The sequence below is a fragment of the Macaca fascicularis genome, chromosome 20 (genome assembly GCF_037993035.2).
Source record: "Macaca fascicularis isolate 582-1 chromosome 20, T2T-MFA8v1.1".
In the NCBI taxonomy this organism is placed as follows: domain Eukaryota; kingdom Metazoa; phylum Chordata; class Mammalia; order Primates; family Cercopithecidae; genus Macaca; species Macaca fascicularis.
The window spans coordinates 24,491,465-24,508,710 of NC_088394.1; the positions used below are offsets into that span (position 1 = coordinate 24,491,465).

At 44.2% G+C, this 17,246-nt stretch overlaps 1 long non-coding RNA gene across 2 annotated transcripts; it reads right to left on the bottom strand.

The window, feature by feature from the left end:
* Window positions 1–956: 956 nt before the first annotated feature.
* On the bottom strand, window positions 957–15,239 carry LOC135968946 (uncharacterized). 2 transcript variants are annotated; one of them, XR_010584000.1, is made up of 4 exons: window positions 14,588–15,239; window positions 12,873–13,067; window positions 5,288–5,553; window positions 957–1,309 (listed from the first exon to the last, which is right to left on the bottom strand). It is a non-coding gene; the product is annotated as an uncharacterized lncRNA (long non-coding RNA). The 2 variants fall into 2 exon arrangements; XR_010583999.1 differs by having other exon boundaries at window positions 12,873–13,297.
* Window positions 15,240–17,246: the final 2,007 nt, after the last annotated feature.

Genomic DNA, 17,246 nt, shown 5'->3' on the forward strand with positions numbered 1-17,246 from the left:
AGTGTCTGGAACCTGGTAGGAACTGATCGGTAAATATTTGTGGATAAACACATTCATGGAATTAATGAAATTTTCCTTTTGTGTGTATGTGTCTTATCTAATTTTACATTTCAAGCTCTCAGAAATAATACAGACTGTGTCTTGGTGATGCAGGACAGGCAAGCCCCACCGTGGAGCCTGTGAGAGTTCTTGGCTTTGCCCAGGAAGGAATTCAAGGGCAAGCCAGAGGTAGAAGAAAACAGATGTATTGAAGAGGCAGTGTTATAGCTCTGTGACTGCTCCTGCAGAGCAGGGCTACCTCATAGGCAGAAAGTAGCAGCTCAGGGCAGTTTTGTAGTCATAGTTATACCCACTTTTAATTGCATGAAGATTAAGAGGCAGTTTATGCAGAAAGTTCTAGGGAAAGCATTCTAACTTTTGGGTCATTGGGTCATTGCCTTGGAAAGGGGCAGTAATGCCTAGGTGTTGCCATGGCAACAGTAAATTGACATGGCACACTAGTGAGTGTGTCTGATTTAAAGCTGCTTTCACCCTGGCCCTTTTTTAGCTACTCCTCAATCTAATCTGGTGTCCAGGCCCTGTCTCTGGAGTAGAGCTCCACCTCCTACCTCATTGATATTGGAGGAAACTGACTGACTATTGAGTCAATTCCATCCCACCTTTTTTTTTTTCTTTTTCTTTTTGCCAAATGGGGAAACTGAAGCCAGAAAGACAAAGTGATTTTTTTCCTACTGGTAAATGACTTGTATATGGCAGAGCTAGGCCTAGAATCCTTGGCATTGGAAGTCCAGTTCAGACCCTGTTCTTACATTGGGTTTCCCTAAAACTCTGTGCTTAGTAGGTGCAGCAAATGCTGGTTGAATTGAGTGAAATTACTTAAATGTGACTCACCATAAATTGTTACTGACCCTGAACACATGGGCTACTGGCAAAGCTGCTAATTAATCCGACAATAATTCTGAGGCAATCAGGCTTCATTAATGTAGGTCTGGCCTCATTTTCAGAAGCACTTTTGGATTGATCACTCTGGCCTGGCAGCTGGAGCAGATACTCCTGGCCAATGAATCACAGGGCCTCACGTACCCTCCACTCCCTGGGAATTTAGAAGGAACAGTTGGTCCTCTTTCCTAACCAGCTTTCTTACTTGCAAAGAAAAAGTCTTTGCCAAGGTTTCTGGCTCCTGCAGCAGCTTTCTCACCTGAGTTCTCTCGAGCCAGCATCTTCTGCAGTTTCATGGACAAGGGGAAGCCCCAAGGCTTGTGTATTTCAGTTCTTCACCACCCACCGCAGCGCCTGAAGGCAAAGAGTTCTGTACAAAAGGACAAACAAATACTTATTTGGACACAAAAATTAATCACTGCGGCTCAAAATAAGTGATCCTTATTTTCCCAAGACAGACATAAACTTGAAAGCACATGTCTCAAGGCGGAATGATGTTGTGTACAAAGTGTGTGTGGCTTCTGTATTCCCATTCTGGCCGGGCATTTAGGAAGAATGTACTCATTCCTCATAGCCATATGGTATTTGTGCACATCAAGCTAAAGAAAAAATTATGCACCTTCATTTTCCGTTTCTGGTCCTCTTGCAGTCTGAACCCGTTTACTGAGAGCAGCCTTATTATCATGCGTTCTCTGTTAAATGGGGTTTGTTTTTGGGTAATATTAACCCAATGAGACAGATTCTGTGTGGAAGTTACACACAAAAGAAAGAAGGGGCACTTGTGTTATGTCCTTTGTTAACCACTGTGTAAAATCCTTGCTAAAGAAACTCTCCTTTTTTAGAGTTGATGTTTCTGAAACTCACATCTACTGGAAACAGGAAAGGGATGTTTCTCTAAAAGAGATGCTGATTAGCTTAAAATCCTGTGACCATCACAAGACATGGTCTTTTTTTTTTTTTTTTTTTTGAGACGGAGTCTCGCTCTGTCGCCCAGGCTGGAGTGCAGTGGCCAGATCTCAGCTCACTGCAAGCTCCGCCTCCCGGGTTCCCGCCATTCTCCTGCCTCAGCCTCCCGAGTAGCTGGGACCACAGGTGCCGCCACCTCGCCCGGCTAATTTTTTGTGTTTTTAGTAGAGACGGGGTTTCGCCGTGTTAGCCAGGATGGTCTCGATCTCCTGACCTTGTGATCCACCCGTCTCGGCCTCCCAAAGTGCTGGGATTACAGGCTTGAGCCACCGCGCCCGGCCCCAAGACATGGTCTTAAGGCTTGGAAGATGGAGGAAGATTCCAGATGGCAGCACTGTTCAGTGTCCTGTCAGGAGCTGCATACAAGCTGGTACCTAGAGACCTCAGGATTGCGCTGATTCTGGGGTGATTATGCCTGTTGGTCTCTAAGTAAGTCTGCCAATTTATCTGTGTTTCTTTTTTCTTTTTCTTTTTTTTCTTTGAGACAGTCTCACTCTCTTGCCCAGGTTGGAATGCAGTGGTGTGATCTCGGCTCACTGCAACCTCCACCTCCCAGGTTCAAGCAATTCTCCTGCCTCAGTCTCCTGAGTAGCTGGGACTACAGACACACACTACCACGCCCGGCTAATTTTTGTATTTTTAGTAGAGACAAGGTTTCGCCATGTTGGCCAGGCTGGTCACCAACTCCTGACCTCAGGTGATCCGCCTGCCTTGACCTCCCAAAGTGCTGGGATTGTAGGCATGAGCCACCGCACCCGTCCCATTTATCCGTATTTCTAGAATCAGTCACTGAGGCTGGGCTGCATCACCCTGCCTTGCTGTCCTCGGTCATGTTGGTCTCCAGGCATCTTGATTCCTTTCCTTGGCTGCCTGATATGGCGCAGAGTAGACCTATGTGCTCATGTCAGCATTCCACACAACACCTATGCACTTATTTTACAAATCATGAGAAACAGAGTGATCTAGAGTCGGTGTACAGCCATGGATGGATAAACATGTGTTCTACCATACTTGAAGAGTTCCATCTGGATGACATACTGGCTGTTCCAGGCAGGGAGAAGGAAGAGGGTCAAAGACGGTCATAACAAAGGCTAAGGGAAGTCAATTTTCACCATGGTTGGCTTAACAGTTCCAAGGTAAGCAAAATGAATTTCAGACCAACACTAGTAAAAATGGATAGTTACGATGTCTGTGTTAGTCTGGACTCTTTTGGTTCTCATCGACAGAAATCCAACTCTAACTAGATTATATAGCAACAATGAAGAGAAAAACAAACAAACAAAAAACAACAAGAGGAAATTATATTGGCTTATTTAGCTGTAACATTCAGTGGGTTACTGACATCAAGAATGGTTGGATCCAGGTACTCAAACGATTGGCTTTGCTTTCTTTTACATATGGTTCATTTTCAGGGATTTTCATCATCTCAGTTTGGGTTCCCCTACCACCACCACCACCACCAAAAGCAGACCCTGTGGTACAGTAGTTTTTTTGGGAGATGTGGTGGTCGTGACAATGAACCACTCAGATGTTCTGCGGCAGGAGCATGATTGACTAATAGCCCTGCTCTTACTCTTCTGCGACACCACCTTTACACCAAAGCCGTACTTCCCTCAGACTGTACCCAGCTAAGGACAGCACAGTGAGGCCACCAAGGGAGGCCCATTCCTACAAGATGTGGTTCTCGACTGACAGGTGTCTTTGAGAACCCCTCACTGGCCTGGCCAAACTTATCTTGGAATTAGGCTGCAGTCTATGTCTCTTCCTGCCCAATTATCCCTCCTTCCCTCTCTCTGCTGCAGTGTGAGTCCCGTATTGGAGTCTGAGCTTCTCCCTGCCTTCTCCAGCTCCCTCTCCTTTTGCCTTCACAGGTATTTCTCCAGTAAACTTCTCACATGTCTAATCTCAAGAGAAGGACCAAACTAACACAGGAGGTGATCTCAGGAAGCACAAGTGAGGAAATGGAGAGGATAAGACAGATGGGAGAAAAATCAGTAAAAAGTGTACTGAGGAGCCGGTGGCCCCATGGGCAGGTCATGCTGGGATCTTGTTAGAGACTACGTGGAGCAGCCTCAGGATTGTCTCAGCCAAGGGCAAGGATGCTAGGAAATTTATTTATAGTTTCATTTCCCATTGGCTGAAGATCACCCGAGAGCATCAGCTCTCCCCCACTTGAAGGTGGCAGAGAAGGGTCCTGGGTACTAGCAAAAGCCTTCAGGCAGAGAGGAGAGATGCAAATGCTTGAGGTTGGAAACTGTCTATCACAACTGTAGGTAAGCTCAGGTGGGCCAAGGGGATATGGCACAGGGCACCAACAGCATATGCTATACCTGTGAAAAAAGAAAGGTAGGGGACACTGGTAGCTTACAATATCCCTAGTGCAGCAATTCCAAATAATGTATCTTTCCCAAGAATTTTAGACTGGGCATGGGTGGCTCATGTCTGTAATCCCAGCACTTTGGGAAGCTAAGGTGGGAGGATTGCTTGAGGCCAGGAGTTTGAGACAAGCCTGGCCAACATGGTGAAACCCTGTCTCTACTTAAAATACAAAAAATAGCTGAGAATGGTGGTGTGTACCTGTTATCCCAGCTACTCAGGAGGTCGAGGCATGAGAATTGCTTGAACCCAAAAGGCCAAAAGGCAGAGGTCGCAGTGAGCATAGATCATGCCTCTGCACTTCAGCCTGGGCAACAGAACAACACTCTGTCTCAAAAAAGAAAAAAAAAAAAAAAAGAATGCTTCCTTCCCAAGAATTTCAGATCGAGCATGGTGGCTCATGCTTGTAATCCCAGCGCTTTGGGAGGTCAAGGTGGGAGGATTGCTTGAGGCTAGGAGTTCTAGACCAGCCTGGGCAACATAGTGACATCCTGTCTTTACAAAAAAAGTAAGAAATTAGCCAGTATGGTGGCACGCATCTGTAGTCCTAGCTGCTTGGATCACTTGAGCCCAGGAGATCTGGGTTGCAATGAACTATGATGGTGCCATCAGACTCCAGCCTGGAAAGAATTTTAACTTGTCTTGGGAGTGCCTCTGATTGGCCAAATTAGTGTCACCTGACCTTCCCTAAACCAATTACTGTGGCCATGGGAATGGAATATTCTGTTACATTGCAGTATATGATTGGACTACCTCTCCAACTCACATCTAATGGGAATGGGATAGGGATGTTTCCCAAAAAAGAGATGCTGATTAGCTTAAACTCCTGTGACTGTCATGAGACATGATCTTAAGGCTTGGAAGATGGAGGAAGATTGCAGATTACAGCGCTTTTCGGTGTCCAGTCAGGAGCTGCATACAAGCCTAGAGACCTCAGGATTATGTGGCTTCTGGGGAACTAAGTTGACCCGGAGCACACTGGAAACAATTACCAGATGTCACTTGCTGGTGGGTGTGCAGCCCTTTGCCACCTCCATGCTGAGCTTTCATTAGCTGAGTCTTCATTGGCTGAGTCCTCCTGGGCTGAGGGCACAGCTATCTGGAGCCTGCCATGAGCATCTTCTCACTGTTACACTCTGCTTGTTGCTAGCCCTGGAGAAGGGCTGACAGTCCTGGGGATGCAGGTCTCCAACTGCTTTCCACGCTTTTCTTCAGCCAAGAGCACAGGCCACGTTTGAGTTGGGTTTAGGACGTGGTCTCTGCCCCAGCGCCCTGGGATGGGAAATGGGAGGAGTGTACAATTAGCAATTAACAGCTTTATCTCTACTCACATGTAAGAGACATAATTAGCTGGTTCCATCTGTTCCTGATACCTGCTGGAGTCAGCCATTCACACCTCAGCCAGATATTACAGGGAGTGGGAGGGCCTGAAAAAGAAACATTGCAAAAATAACTCACGTTTTGTTGTTTTAGACATCTTGCCCCTGTGGAGTCGGTCTCCAACTCTGCTCCCTTCAGGTGCCTACAATTTGCTGTCAGTTGGCAAGGAAAGGTGTGAGCTAACGAATATGGAAGCTGAAGATTTGTGTGATTTTTCCCAGGAGCTGAGAGCTTCAATTTAAAGAGACAAGACTTGGTGTCTCAATTGGGGTCACATCACAATATAGGAGTTGAGCCTGGGTACTGGCATGGGAAATATATATATATTTTTGAGATGGCATCTCGCTCTGTTGCCCAGTCTGGAGTACGGTGGCATGATCTCTGCTCACTGCAACCTCCATCTCCAGAGTTCAAGCAATTCTGCCTCAGCCCTCCAGGTAGCTGGGACTAGGTGCCCGCCACCACACCCGGCTAATTTTTTGTATTTTTAGTAGAGATGGGGTTTCACCATGTTGGCCAGGATGGTCTCGATCTCCTGACCTCGTGATTTGCCCACCTTGGCCTCCCAAAGTGCTGGGATTACAGGTGTGAGCCACCGTGCCCGGCCTGGCATGGGAAATATTTTCAGAAAGACCGTCCAATTTTAGAAGGATGAAAAAAAAAAAAAAGCCAACAGCTGCAGCCTCTACATCTGCTGGAGCAAGCAACTTGTCCAAAGTCACACAGCAAGGAAGAAGATGAGCTGGGATTAGTCTGTCTAATTCTAAGCCTGTTTTCTAAATCATTATCCATCACTGCTGCTTTGTTGACATCATGGTCTCAATGGGCATTAGTAAAGACCAGGACAACTTTTATTTTTTTTGAGGCCAAAACAACCATGCCCCCAAAATGTGGTATTTAAAAAGAAATGTGCCCATTTACACAATTAATGGTTTTTTTTTTTTTTTTTTTTTTTTTTTTTTTTTGAGACGGAGTCTCGCTCTGTCCCCCAGGCTGGAGTGCAGTGGCCGGATCTCAGCTCACTGCAAGCTCTGCCTCCCAGGTTTACGCCATTCTCCTGCCTCAGCCTCCCGAGTAGCTGGGACTACAGGCACCCGCCACCACGCCCGGCTAGTTTTTTGTATTTTTTAGTAGAGACGGGGTTTCACCGGGTTAGCCAGGATGGTCTCGATCTCCTGACCTCGTGATCTGCCCGTCTCGGCCTCCCAAAGTGCTGGGATTACAGGCTTCATAATTAATGCTTTTAATGTAAAAAGGTATGATGCAATATAGTTGGGTTATTCACAAGATAATTACAGGGCTCATAAAATATTAATTCATAGTACTCTACAAATGGCAGAGCCTGGATGAGGGACATATATTTATCAGGGTCTCAATGGAAAGAAGATGGCATACTCAGAATAAGATTATTCAAAGAATGTTTATTTACAAAGGGCTTATTTACAGATGTTTGGGTGTAGAAGAACTACAGAAGACAGTGCAATTATCTGGGTTAGTAGCAGACAAGAGTTACCACCTCCAGGCTCTAAGGGACAAGTTAAAGTAAGAGAGCTTTGTACGGCAAGGGCTTTGGGTGCAGCACTGATCTGTCAGGGGCTGCAGCCAACCAGGGAAACAAATAACCTTAAGGTAGGAGGCGGAACTCAGTCCTGGACCAGACTGAAGACTGGCTGAAACAGGGACGAGGCACCAACAGCACCTCTCCATAAGATATGCCCACCAGTGCCATGACAGTTTATCATTGCCATGGCAACACCTGAAAGTTATTGCCCCTTTCCATGGCACCCTTTTTCTAGAAATTTTGAAATAACCCATCTCTTAATTCTGTGTAATTAAAAGTGGGTATTAATATGGCTGGAGACCTGCCCCTGAGCTGCTGCTCTCCACACACTGTCTAAGATGGGGGAGCCCTGCTCTGCAGGAGCATCAACGGAGCTTAACACTGCTGCCTTCATACAACTGTCTTCTTCTACCACTGGCTGGCTCTTGAATTCTTTCCTGAGTGAAGCCAAGAATCTTCCCATGCTAAGCTCGAGTTTCGGAGCTTGCCTGCCCTACATCAACCTGACTTCACCGTTGACCCTGTGTCTGACTTCCTACCAGAAGGAAGTCCCCACTGATAGAACCAATAAGGATGTCGTAAGTGAGGCATCCAGCGATCAACAATTAAGGAGGCCCTCACTGTCAGGACTGGGCACGGAGCACTTGCATGGCCCTGAGAGTGAGAGCCTTCTTAAATGTTCCACCGTCAATGCCTCACTCTCCCTACCCTAGCCCCAGCCTTGGTCTCGGGGTCTTGTAATGACATCTACACAGCTTAGCCTTTAGCAGTCCTGACCAGGTGGAGAAGGGGAGAGAGAATTCACAGGAGAATGGGAAGATATCCAGCACAAAGAAACAAGTTTAAAATTTAACGTAAACATTTTCCTTTCCACCATATGCTTCTTTCCAAGACTGTTTATTAACCTTATTTGAAGAGAAAACCCAAAGTTGAAATATGATCCCTGCTTTTCAAACTGTGATAAGCTGTGGTGGATCTCAATCTATTGTAGTGATTGGAAATGAAGCTGTTTCCCTTTAGGGACATAGACAACCAGAGACAAAAGAAAGCTTCCCCATAGAAGGCTCCTCTTTGGCTTGTATTGCATTCCAGGCAAGCATATTCCCATTTTCCCACTCTTTTGTGGCTCTCAGAACATTCATCTTCCGTTTTAACCCAGTCTACTCACTGGCTATCACTGGCTTTAGCTCCTGCTACTTCATCCATTCCTGTGACCAAGACATTTCAGACAAAATGAGCTCTTCATTCAGTATCATCAGAGGCAAGGAGCTGAATTCTCCTGCCTACCTTTTTCTGCCCACTGTCTTTGGCCTTACCATAATTTGGTTCCTCTGCCAGGCCATCTGCATAATGAGTTCCTCCTATGGGTTTTGCTCTGCCAATCTGGATGCTCCACCACCCCCTATGGTGCAGTTTGGCCACCTCCACCCTGACTCTCAGCTAGGTCTTGGCAGTCATTGGGCCTCTCTTCCATTCATGCTCTACTACTATGCTTTTTTTTTTTTTTTTTTGAGATGGAGTTCACTCTATCACCAGGCTAGAGTGCAGTGGTGAGATCTCGGCTCATTGCAAGCCCTGCCTCCCGGGTTCAAGTGATTCTCCTGCCTCAGCCTCCTGAGTAAATGGGACTACAGGTGTATGCCAGCACACCCAGCTAATTTTTGTATTTTTAGTAGAGATGGGGTTTCACCATGTTGGCCAGGATGATATTGATCTCTTGACCTTGTGATCTGCCTGCCTCGGGCTCCCAAAGTGCTGGGATTACAGGCATGAGCCACCGCACCCGGCTAGTACTCTGGTATTTTAATTATTGCAGCCTTCTAATAGATTTCAGTCATCTGGCAGAAGTAGTCGTCGATCTCCCATTACATTTCGTTTTTCTTAATATCGTCCAAGATTAAAAGTTTTTATGAAATTCTACATCAAGAAAGACATTTCATGGGGATGTGACATGGATTTGGAAGGCAATATGGCAGAGTTCTTAAATATACATGCTTTGGTGTCTGACTTAATCCAGTCCTTACTACTAACTGTTCTAGGCAACTTACTTAATATCTCTTAGCATCAGTTTTCTCCCCTTAAAAACAAGGATAATGAGAGTATCCTTTGTTGTGAGAGCTGTAAGAATAATAATTAAATTGTCTCTACATGTTACTTTGTTATAAATTTATATTTTGTAATATTTTTAGCCTTCTTATCCAGGCTACATTTAATAAGGGTTATTTACACATATAACTAGAAATATAGTTTTATAAGTAGCATTTTTTGGGGGGGTAAAATTTATTAACTTTTTTTTGCTCTGGTTCAGTTATGTCAGGAACAGAATTTCTCTTTTCCTTATGTATGCTTTTTAAGTGGTGAGTAGGAATATGATTTATTTTTATATACTTACTTTACATCTATCCTTTTGGTTCATTTAAAAATCAATTATAATGTTCTCTAGACTTCATAGGTATGCAAGTAAATAATTTACAAATAATGATAATTTTGTCTCTTCCTTTCTAATATTTATGTCTGCAAACATGTTTCATGTCTTACTGTATTGGCTCAAACCTAAGTCTTGGACACATGAACAATTCCAAGTCTTGTTCTGTTTTTCCTTCTTCTTCTCGCCACTTTAGACTTTTGCAGAAGATCACTGGGGACTAAGTTTAACTGATGGGCTTTTAATTTTCTTGCAAAATAAGCACACTTTGTTTCCAGTTTAAAAAACCTGTGCAAAGGGTATGGAGCCAGAAAGTCCTAGACACGCCATGTAACTTTACATTCTAGTGGAGGGACCCGTTCCCTTATTGCTTGCTCTTTCTGTAGGCAGACATGTGAGCGGGGGAATAAACAGAACACAAGGTGCTCCAGCTGTTGACAGGAGTCTGTCTGGTAATACCAGCCCTCAGCACTTGGAGACCCTGGGGACTGCAAGCCGTAAGTCCTTTCTGCCAAGGTTGGGGAAGATGCCGTTGGTCCTGTGGCATGACCCTTCGTTCTCACCTAGAGTAGGTAGGAGTCTGGTCTTAGTTATCTTTGTCCAAAGCAATCCAGAATGAACTTCTGGGGTCACTTTGAGACAGTTTGGCTGTTTTCATCACAGTCATAGATTATTTAGTGTACACCTGTAAGACCTAGATTTGACAATAGGAAGTATACAGAAGAGGGCTATTGAAATGCAGCAAGTTAATGAGGAACAAAAATATGATAATCAATCTGCACATTTACTTCAGACTGACCTTCACCAGATTTGCAAGTTGCATTTATCGGATAAGAAGTCTTATAAGGTACACTGAAATATCCTTCAACGCTCATGTTAAAAATAGAAAATATAGTGACACTTATATCCAATTTGGCTTTTCATTTATTAAGAATAATGACTATCCACACCTGCAACGCGTTATTTGTAGAAAAGTGCTTGCAAATATCAGCCGGAACCTTTTCTTGCATCTTATCATTTAGAACAATTATGTCTTTAAAAAAATCAGCACAAGATTTAGAACTCCAAACATCGGTTCATAAAAGGAACTTTTGTCTTTTTTAAATGTCTTGCAACAGAGTAAAACTCCTTCCTGAAATAAACTCAAACATTTTTGTTTCATAAATAATTTAAGCCAAATCTGCCAGCTTTACATCACATGTTACATGGGGACAAGTGAAAATTTGTCTTAATACTGTAAAGATTGTAACAGGATCTTTACAGCATACTATTTGATGATACAGTGCTATAATAGAGCCTTTTATTAAAAGTCCCTTCTTGTCAATGCTGAAATGATTCAAAAATTCCTAAAGGCCTACGTAGTTTACTTATTTATTTATTTATTTTTTGAGACGGAGTCTCACTCTGTTGCCCAGGCTGGAGTGCTGTGGTGTGATCTCGACTCACTGCAACTTCCACCTCCCAGGTTCAAGCAATTCTCCTGCCTCAGCCTCCTGAGTAGCTGGGACTACAGGCATGTGCCACTATGCCTGGTGAATTTTTTTTTGTATTTTTAGTTTCACCACGTTGGCCAGGCTGGTTTCCATCTCCTGACCTCAAATGATCCGCCTTCCTCAGCCTCCCAAAGTTCTGGGATTACAGGCATGAGTCACCACACCCGCACCTACAATAGTATATTTATTTATGAGAGAGGTTCATGAATCAAAAAGAAGTTGGAAAAATCTGAGACTGTGGGAAAAGTTTACCCATTTGTCAGCTGTTTGCATTTGAGCAAGTTATAAAACTTCTCCGATCCTTAATTTTCCTCACCTTTCAAATGGGAAAGAGACAATGACTTTGCAGGTTTGTTTTGATGATTACATAAAATATGTAAAGTGCTTTATACAGAATGAGTTCTCATTAAATGATATTTATTATCATTGATGCATTCATTTAACACATTTATGGAGTACCTGCAATGTATCAGGCATGAAGTTACATATCCTAGTTGAAAGAATGAACAAGATAAAATTTCAACACTCTGATGTTAAATTAAAGATGGCAACAATTTGTGAAGTACGATAATTGAACAGGTTAGGCACAGTGGCAGGTGCCTATAATCTCAGCACTTTGGTAGGCCAAGACAGGAAAATCACTTAAAGTCAGGAGTTCCAGACCAGCCTGGGCAACACAGTGAGACCCTGTCTCTATAAAAAATTTTTAAAACTTACATTAGCCAGGCATGGTGGTGTACACCTGTAGTCCCAGCTACTTGGGAGGCTGAAGCAGGAGAATTGCTTGAACCCAGGAGTTTGAGGCTACAGTGAGCTATGATTATGCCACTGTACTCTAGCTTGGGTGACAGAGTGAGATCCTGTCTCTTAAAAAATAAATAAATAAAACAAAATAGATAATTGGACATTGCTTTTTGGCTAGTTGATTAGGGAAGTGAGATTTTTCTGATATTCCTATACCACAGTAGTGGCTAACATGTATGGAATGCTTCCTATGTGCCTGGAACTATGTTGAATGTTTTACTTAGATTGTTGTTTCAAGCACACACAAATATGCATAAAATATCTACAATGATTATCATTATCTCTACAGATGAAGAAACTGAATCCCAAAGAGATTCAGTAATAAATAAGAAGTACAGCTGGTACTGAACCCTGGGAGTTTGACTTCAGAGAGTACACACTGGGCAGCATAGCAAGACCCTGTCTCTACAGAAAAAGAAAATTAAACAATGAGTTTGCCACTGTGATGCACACCTGTAGTCTCAGCTCCTTGGGAACCTGAGGTGGGAGGATCACTTGAGCCCAGGAGCTGGAGGTTGCAGTGAGCAGTGATTGCTCCACTGTACTCTAGCTTGGGTGACACAGTGAGATCTTTTCTTTAAGTAAAATAAATTAAAAAAAAAAAAAAGAAGTTGACTGGGGCAGAGAGGCAAGAACAGGATGGAAGGAGTTTGAGAAGGTGAAGGAACACTGATGATGATGTTACAGTATTTTTGGAGTAAGATATAGAGAAATTACACTAAGGGAGTCCGAGAGAGGGGCTGAGACTAAGGGACTACAGTTTGGAGGGCAACAGCAGGGTTAGCAATATATTCAGTGTAAGTAATAACGGGCAGCAGATGGAACTTTCCAGAAAACACTGACCTGGGGTATCAGAAACATGGTGGCCCTCCTATTTTGATGTTGGTTCTAGGGTTGGCAGGTGTAGGTAACATTAGAAGTATTTTACCTGGGAGGATGCTCTGGCATGAAAAAAAATTCAGTGTATTCCTCCTAAGGTCAGGTGAATCAGATCCATCTGAATCGATGGACTTGTTGTCTTCAGAGCACAGGGCTGTGGCATCCTGGAACCTCACTCCCGGCCAACTGAAAAATTAAGGAGTTGTGTAGTAGGTCTGGCCCACAGTGAATATGGGATCACAAACTGGACAAATAGGAGTGTTCCTTTTAGGAGAGCCATTCTGAAACTCAAAGGCTAAGGAGCATGGGCCTGACAAACTTATGTGGGATATGAGCTGGGATGAGCAAAGCTGGACTTGGAGAACCACGTCACTGATAGAATTACAGGCCCTTGAGTCAGGATACGTGTGCGTCTTTTCACCCAGTGCTGGTGTCCTTGGCAGAAATCTCAAGTTAATGACGTTTTTATAGACGCTAAGAGAAATGAGTATCAGTGAGGAATCTGTCTGTTCTAAACAGAAACACCAACTCAAAATGTTTCAGATTTTAAAATGGTGGGGGGCGGGGGTGGTAAATTTCTTGACTCACCAGCAAAGTTCTTTGGGTCTACTAGTGTTTAGGTGTGACTGGCTCCAGGGGTTGCTTTGGACAAAATTGTTAGAACTTTCCTTCCCTTTCTCCTTCCTTCTTTCCTTTTCTCTGTATTGGTTCTGTGTTAGTCTCTTTTCAATGGGCTACGAAGAAAGGCACTTGTAGCTTCAGAATTACATAGTCCTTAGTACAAAGGACCTTGGAAAGAAGGAAAGAGTATCTCTTGGCCAGCATCTCCATGGGCTCTGGTTAGCCTCAAGCCCACCATTGGAAGAATTTGGGTTTTGTGGGAGAGGGTTTGTTGATTGAACAGCCTGGCTCACGGCCAACCCTTCTAGTTGAGTAGGCAGGGACCCTAGTTTGACAGTCCAGGTGAATGTAAGGGAGGGGCAATCCTCAAAAGTCACACAGTAAGAGTGGTCTATGGACCACTAGTATCATTATTAGCTGGAAACTTGAAAATTCCTGGGACCTAGCTCAGACTCACGGAAGCAGGATCACTGAGAGCCGGGTGCAGAAATCTGCATTTGAACACCCCTCCAGGCGAGTTGATGTGTGCTAAAGTTTGAGAAACGTTCTTCCATTCGTTGAGTCACTTTTACATTCTCCCTATCTAGTGTCTTCCTCATCTAGTTTCATGAAATGTGGACAGAGCTCATCCCTCCTGTATACTCGGGTGAGACTGTTGTCTCTATCAAGTCAACAACGCCAGATAACCCAGAAGGCATCATCCACTGGAGAAGAATCCTTTACTAAATATTCTATTCTTTCATCTTGGTGACTGAGAAAGAACAGGATTTTTTTTAGTATTCGTGTCTGGTAACAGGTATCACTTAGAAATCCATTTTATAATCATTTAGACTGGTTTGCTTTGGTTCTATTTACATAATTCCATGAGACGCATGGAAAGAGAGGTGGTGTGTTATTTTTCTGCAGCTGAATACTGGGAAAAAACACTTTCTAAGGTAATTACCACTTCAGTGCTCCCCACACGGTTGGAGGGCGCTGGGAAGAAGTGTGCCTTCTGGGCCCGGGGCCACCAGAGTGTGGAAAGAATGTGCTTTCTGTCTCTGAAAGGGAAACAACACCCTTTGTGGGAAGCCTCTTTGCTTATATGCGTAATTTGTATGAAGGCTATGGCACAGTGGCTCCAGGTGCATGGAGAGAACTTACTTGGGAACAAACGGAACTCTTTCAAGTCCATCCAAGTGCAGCATCCTGGGGAGGAAGACTTGACCTCCCACAGGCAGTCCTGGAGATGAGAGTCCCTCTTGATGAGCATCAAATTAGAGAGAGTTCTCTCTCCCTGTGGCTACCAGTGGGGAATTTTAAGGTGAAAGATCTACTTCTTCAGTCCCAGATGTGGTGCAGAATTTTGCATGTATGTCACATTTCTCAAGGAGTGGTGAGCAGAAGATTATTCCTGAGTGCTCTGTTTTCTGCATTCATCTAGACTTTAGATCTCTGACCCCCTTTTTCCACTGTGCAGATTTCATCATTTTCCTGGCATTTTTTCAGCTGCTAATGCTTCTAACTCTAATCCCTACATAAAGCCCATGTTCTGGTACCCTGTTCACACCCTGCCAGCAACTTGAACACTGCATGTATATCCCTGCTATGTTCACTGTGCCTCTACCATATACTAGGTGCTAGTTGGGTACCAGTGACACAAAGATAAAGAAGACACTAACTTTAACCTCATGCCACTCAACGTATAGGCTTATTTTAACACATGGTCTTGGAACAAATGACTTGGAGTGGCTCTGCAGCGCCTGCATCTAAAGCAGGGGTTTAGAGGGAATCTCCACTTCGGGCCCACAGACCCAAAAGGGATCAGTGGATAGAATTCAGGTGTTCATAAGCATGGGCAAAATTACATGTTCATTGTTACTTATCCCTTGCCCTTGTGACCTTTCTTGGTGGCCTTGTTTATCTGTATGGCTTGCATTCCATGTCTTTCTTTCCTTTTTTCTTTTTGAGACAGAGTCTCGCTCTGCCTTTGGGGCTGGAGTGCAGTGGCGCGATCTCTGCTCACCGCAACCCCCACCTCCCAGGTTTAAGTGATTCTCCTGCCTCAGCCTCCTGAATAGCTGGAATTACAGGCACCTGCCCCAAGGCCAGCTAACTTTTGTATTTTTAGTAGAGACGGGCTTTCACCATGTTGGCCAGCCTGGTCTCAAACTCCTGACCTCGAGTGATCCACCCGCCTTGGCCTCCCAAAGCGTTGGGATTACAGGAGTGAGCTACTGCGCCCGGCTTTGCAGTCCATTTCAGAACAACGATTCACAGCAGTCTCCATAGATGAGGTAGATTAGGGTAGCCTCCCTGGGCTTGCTTATATGAGCTGTGGGGTTAGTTGCCAGGATCCTGGGCTTTTATCAAAATGCTACCCTACCTCACCCACAATTTCTTCTCTCACCACAACTACCATCCTAGCCCCTTATTATCTTGTTCCTCCAATCTTCTCATCCAATCAGTATTTTCACTTATGTCTTGTCGGCTTATTTTTGTTCATACTTTGAGGTCAGCTTTGCTCCTGAAGTGTTGAATAAAATCTTATCTCATTGGCTCAGTGCCAACTCATTCTCGCCCCTGGGGCTGTCTACTGAAGGAGCCTAGTGAATGTCATCCCCAAATATGGCACCTTGGTTCGCTGATTGTAAAGACACTTGAGGTTCAGCAAAAGGGTGGATGAGGTTGTTCTCTGAAGTTCCCTCATCTACCTAGAGACCAGGTCTTCCACAGAGGAAGACAATTGCTTTTGGTGCCTTTCCTGCAATTTTATTAACCAGGGAAGGTTAAACTCATATCGCAGGAAGAAAGACTGAGGAATGTCATCACACCTAGGCAGGCTTTGTCATAAGCTATTGTCTGTTTTTAGCATTAACTTTCCAATGAGAATTTACTATTGTCTGTTCTTTGGGCTCATTTTACTCTTTAAAAATAATTTACTACCCATCTAAAATTGCCTACATCCCGCACTTTCCTCTCCCCTATGAGGAAGGGTATACAACCTTCTAACCCCATTGGATTACTGGGTACTTACCTTCCTGCTCTGTGCACATTAATACATCTGTATGATTTTTGTCCTGTGGATGTTTTTTGCCACTTGATTTTAACAGACTCAAAGACTCCGACCTTCAAGGCGGGAGGGAAAAACTCCCTTTGCCTTTATGCTCTGTAATGCTCAGGACCATGTCTGCTACAATTTTGGGCACAGGCCTTAGCTGACTCCACCGCACTTGCCCCCCTACCCCCAGCTCACATGCCTGACTTACAGAATCTGTCTTTTCACCTTTGAGTCTGTCTGGCCTAAACCGGCTTTTCCTTTGGGTCCATGTAGAGGCACACTTGGTTCAAATCCCAACAGTGCCTCTTTCTAGCTGTGTAGTATTGTGTAACTTCTCAAAGCTTTATTCTCATAGTCTGTAAAATGAGGTTGGTAACAGTAACTACCTTATAGGTTATGCGGATTAAATGAGATAGTGCCCAGTCAATCTTCACTACATATCAGTAATAATCTTTTTTTTTTTTTCTTTGAGATAGGGTCTCATTCTGTCACCCAGGCTGGAGTGCAGGTGTGTGATCATAGCTCACTGCAGCCCCGACCTCCCGGGCTCAAGTGATCCTCCGCCTCAGCCTCCCCGAGTAGCTGGGACTACAGCTGTGTTCCACTACGCCCAGCTAATTTTTTGTAATTTTAGTAGAGACAGGATTTTGCCATATTGCTCAGGCTAGTCTTGAACTCCTGAACTCAAGTGACTCTCCTGCCTTGGCCTCCCAAAGTGCTGGGATTACAGGCGTGAGCCATCCTGCCCAGTTACTATGCATT